The sequence below is a fragment of the Caretta caretta genome, chromosome 13 (assembly GCF_965140235.1).
Source record: "Caretta caretta isolate rCarCar2 chromosome 13, rCarCar1.hap1, whole genome shotgun sequence".
NCBI classification, from domain to species: domain Eukaryota; kingdom Metazoa; phylum Chordata; order Testudines; family Cheloniidae; genus Caretta; species Caretta caretta.
This window is the reverse complement of record NC_134218.1, coordinates 20,869,372-20,877,712: the sequence shown is the minus strand read 5'-3', so window position 1 is coordinate 20,877,712 and position 8,341 is coordinate 20,869,372.

The window sequence follows — 8,341 nt, the reverse complement described above, 5'->3', positions numbered from 1 at the left end:
TGAAACCTATAACTATTTTATACCTTTCTCTTCATAGCAGATTAAATGAAAACACTAGAACCAAACACCCTTGCACTTCAGTTTCAATGGCTTTGACCCATCTCCAGAGCTAGGTAGCAACTGGAGAGCCACGTGGCTGGTTTGTCATCTGTCTGTGGTGGAGAAGCATCATATAATGTGCATAGCAGGGAGAGGTAGAGAACACATTGCTAATGTTTCCAGAATTATAGGCTTCCTGTGCCTTTGTACTGCAGCGGAAATGTTGTTTGTTCATGTATATCTCATTCTGTGTAGCAGCCTCCATTGTAACATGACTGCAATGTGAAAAGGAGGACTTGTGGCACCTTAGAGACTAACATTTATTTGAGCATAAGCTTTCGTGAGCTACAGCTTACTTTATCGGATGCAGTCCACGGAATGCATCTGATGAAGCAAGCTGTAGCTCACAAAAGCTTATGCTCAAATAAATTTGTTAGTCTCTAAGGTGCCACAAGCCCTCCTGTTCTTTTTGCGGATACAGACTAACACAGCTGCTACTCTAATGACTGCAATGTGTCACTTGTGTCTGATCACACTGTGAGAAACCAGTGTTGCCCCTTTGACCTGAATAACTAGCCAACATGGAGGGGGGAGGGGGACCTAGTAGGGTTTTCCAGTTAGGAGGAGAAATCGGTGACAGTGATGTATTTTCTTGGAAGCAGTTTTGTCTATTTACAAAGAATGTACAAAGCCCTGTGTCTCTGAATGCAGAAGGAATCAAATAGATGGAAACAGCTTCTTTTGTTCACAGCACCAAGGGTACTATTTTCAGCCTGCATCACTGACCTCTCCTCAGGTTTCTTTCAGGGTCAGGCACTGTGCTTTCAACTGCTCTTTCAGGCTCTCTGCAGCCCTGTGTTCCTGTCCCCTGCATTGCACCTTGTGTCTTCATTGACACCTGTGCAAAGTGGGGTCGAACAGTATCAGATCAGCATGGTAGCACTTTCTGCTATGCACAGGTGTTGCATAACAACAAGAACTTCACAGTGCCTTACCCAGACTCTCTGTCTAGGAAGCTCAGCCCTTAAAGTCAGCCCTACTACTACAGAGAGAGTTCCTGTTTGACTTTGGGCAATCACTTGATCTTCTGTTGATCAGTTCTCCATAAATGGTGGTAATAATACTTCCTTTCCCCCACCCTTTTGTGTATCTCGGATATTTAGAGTGTATGTGCTCTGGGGCAAGGACTCTCTCTCACTACATGTATGTACAGTACCTAGCACGTTGGGTCCTGATCTCAGTTAAGGCCTGTGGTGTAATGAAAACTGTGTTACAATTACAGGCTCTCACTTTACATTTTAAGGGGTTTCCTGGCCCTGCTTGCAGGCAAGGGGGGTCTGTTGTGAAGTGTGCGATCTGGAGCAAGGTGGGGTGAGTGGTGCCTCTCTGCCTTGGAGAACAGCCTGTTTTCTCTCTGTGTTTTGTTGTTGTGGGGAAGAGTTCTGGATTCTTAGAAATAAAGTTATGTTGCAACCTTCCAGGAAGGGTATTTGGAGGTGGGGGGTTTCTTAACACTTTGTATGCACGCTATGAACATAACAGGGCTGTTAGGAGCTTCTGTAATGCAAGTCATAACCCTAATATGACCTAGACTGTAGTGCAGTTTCCCGATACTGACTCATAACTATGCTGTCTTAGTGACATTGCAAACAAACCTCCATGTTAGAGCGCTGATGTCTCTGTCAGATAACTGTGTGCTGCTGATGAGGTCAGAGCTGTAGTATAGACAGGGCCAATCGGGGGGTGGAGGGGCAGGAGGGCCACTTGGCCCAGGCCTCAAGCTCAAAGGGGGCCTCAAATTTAGACACTTATTAATTTTTTGGCATTTGACACGTTTCTAAACTTGTTTTTATGCGCATCCCTATCGGACCAAAATGTGACACACTCTTTCAGCTTAGAGCTGCAAATTTAAGCAGGTAAAGAGCTAGCACTGTTCAACTATGAGCTTTTGAATGGGCTCGCCATGCTTAATATCAACTGTGACATTGCACAAAAGCTAGATTTTCCCCCAATAATTAGTGCATTTGCCCAGAAAAAGGCTAGAAAAGCATTTGTTAAATAAAAAAGTCTCACTTTTTTTGCAAAAAGAAAAGGAGGACTTGTGGCACCTTAGAGACTAACCAATTTATTTGAGCATAAGCTTTCATGAGCTACAGCTCACTTCATCAGATGCATACTTCATCATGAAGTGAGCTGTAGCTCACGAAAGCTCATGCTCAAATAAATTGGTTAGTCTCTAAGGTGCCACAAGTCCTCCTTTTCTTTTTGCGAATACAGACTAACACGGCTGTTACTCTGAAACCTGTCACTTTTTTTGGTACCTTATTTTGTTTTCATGTGTCATCATTTTTTATTTTTATTATGGCTAGGGGCCTCCAAAGCTTGAAGTGGCCTGGGCCTCTCTGGACCTCAGAGAGGGCCTGAGTATAAGCATGGCGTAGTGAGACTCTGGGGTGAAAGGACAGAGAGGACTTTGTGGAGCACGAAGCTCTCTGTTTCACTGCCCCCAGGTAAATTGCCCATATTCTAATGTGGTTCCCCGCTCCAAAAGGAAGCATTGGAGGCACTTGATCCAGTCTCCCCCATCAATGTCTGTACACCTGCTGTTCGGCATCAGCACAAAACAAGGATGTCTGTATTTACATACCTGAGACCTCTGCCAAGCCACACAGCAGGTAGTTATCAATGTCAGTTCAATTACAGCTGTTCTACTGTGGTGCCATGCACAATGACATATTCTATTATTGTCTCCTATGCGGATCTCTTATCCCAGGGGGAGCCATGCTGCTGTCAGCGCTAACGTCACAGGTCCCACTATGAATCCTCCTTAGCTCTATGTGGGGACTAATGGCAAATTAGGTAGTTCCCTGCTGGTTCTGTGCAAGGCTGGGGAACTCCACAAACCTGAACTGGCTCCATCACTCCCAACAACTGCTGCCAGAAATGGGACAGTGTGTTTGAAACAGTGCTGAAAAAAGGTAGGGATCAAGCTGGCTTCAGGAATCCTCATGGCCCCTTACAGACTATGTGTGCTCACCTGCAGCCTAAGGTCTGGGGCATGCTCACCAGTCCGTTGATGCTAGTATAACCCAGGGCCTGTAACACATGCTCACTAGTGGGTTACAATAGCCCTAAACTTGTGCCAGGGCTCTTCTTCCATGTTGCAATGCAGTGTGTCAGAGGGTGAATGCGTGTGTTCACCTGTAACATCTGCCCACCTGTGCTTGCATGGATGATACATAGGTGAGTGGGTGTGAAACCACAGCCCTCTACCAGCCTGAATTCATTAACAACTTCACTGAGATGGTGCGAAGATGGTTGCAGCAGCACAATAGGGCTGCCTCCTCTCTATCCCCTTCTGAACCGTGGGACTTCAGAGCCGCATGCTCAAACAGTACCAAACCAAGAAATGTTCAGGTAAGATCTCCCCAGAAGGGATGGTAGTGTGGCAGGAAAAAGCAAGCCACAGGCTCACCAAACACAGGAAGTGCTCAGTTAAGCTGCTGCTTAACACACAACACAACCTTAACTCTGCCCCCTAGGGATGCCAGCACCTTATCGTCTCGCTCTTGTGGGAGTGGGGTAAGACAACAATAATGGACTTGTTTAGGACACACTTTAAGGATGCCACCAACACGACTTCCATGGAAAGCGATAATATGGACACCACCAGGAAAATGCGGGTAACCTAGAGAACCATAACACAGAACCCTAGAGAAAGAAACCAAACTCATCAACGTGACACTCAGAAGCCTGAACAGACCAGCACGAGTCTGAAATAAATGGCAGAAACTGGTGGATGTCTAGGCACCTGAGGGTACAGGAGGACAAAGAAGATACTAATAGCAAATCAAAATCAAAATGAAGCCGTTTGATCAATCCAAAATGAAATGGGTTTGGGTCAATTTTCAAAGAATTACAGACTGAAAACTGAACATTTTGAATCTTTCAAAATGTTTCGAATGACTCAAAAATTTTAAAATTTCAAAATCCTTCACACAACAAAATTTCCGTTCAGTGCACAGCTTTAGTTGTTAGCCATTTGAATGGTGATTGTGTGGCTGAAACGAAGAGGAGAGGCAGCTCTATGTGCCCTGCATGATGTCTGCCAGCTAGCTGCAATTACTCCTGAACCCTTTGTACTCTACAAAGCCTAATAAAGAGACAGTCCCTGGCTCCAGGAGTTGACAATCCTTGTGTCAAAGCTGCTGCACCGAGGGTCCTGTAGGACTGCATTAATAGGGGCCCTGATCTGGAATTGTGATGGGCATAAAGAAAGACACATTATTGATAGGGGCAGGTAAGGCAGCATGATGTTCCCATTACCATAAAGGACAGAATTAAGGCTGTGTGGTTGTGTTAGATTTTTTAAATCTTTCTGTTTTTCAATTCTAATCTGGATGGTCATGTCCCTTTACCTATCTTTTGCATTATTCTCCATCCTCACAGGTTGGATTTCATCAACAAACTGGTCTTTGCAAATATCTGCTTCTAATAATTTCCTCGTGCCCCATTTAGCCACCCTCATCACTTTTACTGTAGACAGTTGCTGGTCCCTGCCATAGGTGCTGGAACTTGGGGTACGGGGGGTACTGCAGCACCCCCTGGCTTGAAGTGGTTTCTGTCCTATACAGGGTTTACAGTTTGGTTCAAAGGCTCTCAACACCTCTCTCAAAAATTGTTCTATCATCCCTGGCCACTGTCATCTGTGCATGCCACAACAGGGTTACCTCAGGACATAGTCCTGGAAACATAACAAAATCTTAAAAAGAAAAGTAGTACTTGTGGCACCTTAGAGAATTGGTTAGTCTCTAAGGTGCCACAAGTACTCCTTTTCTTTTTGCAAATGCACACGAACACGGCTGCTACTCTGAAACCTAACAAAATCTTACTGTCTTGGCCTCTGCGTTTCTAGTTTAGTGCTTTGGGGACACCTTGTGGCTGGAAGGAGCCACAGCAGAAATGGACATAGTTAAAACTTGGAGAGAGAGAAGGGAAAGGAGAGAAAAGTAGAGTGAAACGATGGTTGTGGGCAACTAATGCTTTTTCTGCATTGAGTGGGATGATGCTCCTAGACGAGTGATGACACCAGCCTTCAACTGTGAAACAGCCCAGATGGGTCTTGTAAAATTCTCCTGACTCAGTAGCCTAGGGCAAGCGGGGTTTTCTTTGATGGGAAGAAAAATAGCAACAAGGTGCACTGCTGCATTTTAGTCTGGACTTGATAGGTTTTCATGTTTAGTTTGCAGGGTGCCTTAAATAGAGGAGGTAGAGAAGCAGAGGCTGAGTGAATCTGGAATCTCATGAGATCCATCACAGGGGGAGTATTCCAGTGGTGAAACACAGACACTTTCATAGTATCTGGTCCTGGTGCTGGGGTTTCATTTGGATGGAAGCAGTGAAGAAATCTTGGTAATGTTCTCTCACCTGTGTTTGCTGTGGTTCTGTAGAAATGGGGGAAGCCACTGAGGCAGGAGGCTGAATTTAGGGGAAATGCACACAATCTGTTATTTAGGGTAGGTGTACACAACCCAGAAAGATGCTGCCCGCAGTGTAGTGCGTGACGTTAAAGAGGCCCTGCCTGGCCTCAAACCTGCCACTGTATAGCAGACAGGTTTCAAAACAAATGTACTGTTTGCTACTAATTACTCTCCCTAGGGCCAGATATTACTTTTTAAAAATGAGAAAAAGAGAGGCGGATGGGATGCTGCATATCTGGAACAAAAGGTGAGCCACATGGCTTGTGTGTCTTTAGTTGCACAAGAGTTTGTTCAGCACTGCTACTGCCAGAAAACGCTGTGCCTCTCCAATCTGTTATACTCTTAAGCATAATCACACAATAGTGGATAAAGGAGAACAGGTTGGAATAGTTTATTTGGGCACTCAAGGAGCCTTTGACAGTCCCTCACAAAAGCCTATTAAGGAAGTAAAGTAGTCATGGGATGACAAGAAAGTATGGTCATGTATTAAAAACTAAGTAATAGAGAACAGAGTAGGGATAAATGGCCAGTTTTCAACATAGCAGAGTGCCCAAGGATCTGCATTAGGACCATTATTATGATCTGGCAAAGAGAGTGAGCAAGGAGGTAGCAAGAAGTCCAGATAGCACAACTATTTGGGTTAGTCAAGACGAGAGAACAATGTGAAGAACACAGCATGAAAGCAGATGAAATTAATTGCTGACAAATGCAAAGTGATGCACACTACAAGGAATAATCTGAGCCATTCATGCACTTTGCTGGGATTTAAAATTAAGCGTCACTCAGAAAACAGAGCTGGTGAAGACCTCTGCTCAATGAGCAAATGAAAAAAAGCAAACAAACTGTTAAACGGATAAAATGGATGGGATAGAGACTCCTACTACAATTAGGTTAGAAGTGGCTCACCCTCACATGGAATACTGGGTTCAGTTCTGGTCACCCCATTTCTAGAAATCAGAAGTAACAGAAATAAAGGGAATTCTGAGAGAGGTACAAAAAATGTCTAGAAGCTTGCAGAGACTTCATAGATAGAGAGACAGAAGAGACTGATTGTTTAGTTTGGAAAGGGAACATGGCAGAGGAAAATACAAGCGACAGGTACAGAGAAGGTCAGGAGGTGCTCCTATTTATCTTCCCATTTTGCTAGGGGACAGTTAATGAAATAAGGCAATCTATTTAAAACCGATATAAAGACATCTCCCCTCAACCCCCCATATTTAATCCATGGAACTCATTGCCACAAGATCTCAAGGATACAAAAAAGGGTCAGACCCATGGATAATGAGAGCATCCTCAGTTACACTAGAGAGGGCAACAAAGATAAGGGATCTGAACCCTCATGCCTCCAATTTCTCAGAGTTGGGAAGAAATAATTGCCCAAAGCAGCATTTCTTTCTCTAAAGCAGCTAGTTCTGGCCACTGGGAAACAGCATGTAGGAGGAGATGGAGCTCTAGGCTAACACTGTGCAGCTGTTCTTTTGTTACTCTTAAAGGATAAAAAGTTGGCAAGGGCATACTGTCTTTTAACAGATAAACATTCCTGGCAATGACTGAGACATAGGGAGTAGCCCCTGAGGAACCGGGCAAGGCTCATGGGAAGCCCTGCTAACGACACTGATCCCAGATCTGGGCTGGGGAGATGCAGATCCTCTCTAGGTGCATTTATAGTGTGATGTTAATATAGTAGATGAGGCCAGCCTAGCATCCTGGGGTGTAGCAATGACATAGTGGAGACGGCTCTTGCTCCAGATGACTGCTCAGCTCTCTGAAATCCTGATCATTTTCCTCCATGTCACTAAACTGGATTTATGGTGAAAAGGGAAACATGGATGTGGGCCTCTAGCAGGTCCCTTCGTGTCACTGTGGGCAGGAAGAAATCATCAGCCTCCAAGTCTGGTTCTCTTCAATGTACTATGATGCCACCCATCCACCACTCCCAGCTCTTATTTGCTCTGCCACTTAGGGACTGTGCACTTTCATGGGCCTGGCTCCAACTAGAGCAGGATTCCTCTCCTCAATGTCTGTTTAGCATCACTACAGCAGCTGCGGGAGAGAATATTCCCAGGAAGAGGCTGTAAACGGTTTCTGGCTAAACCTCAAAGTAAGGCCAAGGCTCCAGCCCCACCACTGCTATGCCCGTTGCTGCATGGGGAGATGGTGGGTGCCACAAACCCCAGACCAGAGCACCAGAGTGTAGGACTTGTGGCCATATGGGGTCGTGGCTGTTGCGTCTCTCGTTAACCCCCTTCCTTGTTCTGTCTCCAGAATTTTGCCAGCTCAACCCCAAAGTTGGCCCCTGTAGGGTAGTGTTCCCAAGAGATTTCTATAATTCTACGTTCAAGTCCTCTGATGATTATACGAGAGGCTACAAAGGTAACAGTAACAGCTTCATCCTGCTAGAGGAAAGTCTCCAGGCCAATGCAGGCTACTGAATGTGACCCAACCCCCACTCCCCCGCATAAAACCCAACACTACGTGGCCAATCAGAACCTGCTTCCCGTGTAGAGCTAAATGAATCATTCATAACTTTGTTCTCTTTCTATGAATAAATTTTGGTCTGTAGCTGATTCTCCGACTATCACTGTGGAAATTCAAGATCAGTTACACATCAAGTGATACATTTCTGTTCCAACTGGACAAGAGCAACTCTTGGAATCAGGATCCAGGGTAAATCACCACAATTACACTTACATTTTCTTTCCACAAATATTCTCCAAGGTTCCATTAAAATTCAGTTTTAGTAACACTCCAGATCAGTTATCTTACTCCTGGCAAGCGAACACCAAAGGAGTGAATCCAACCTCCAAGAAAACATATGGAAA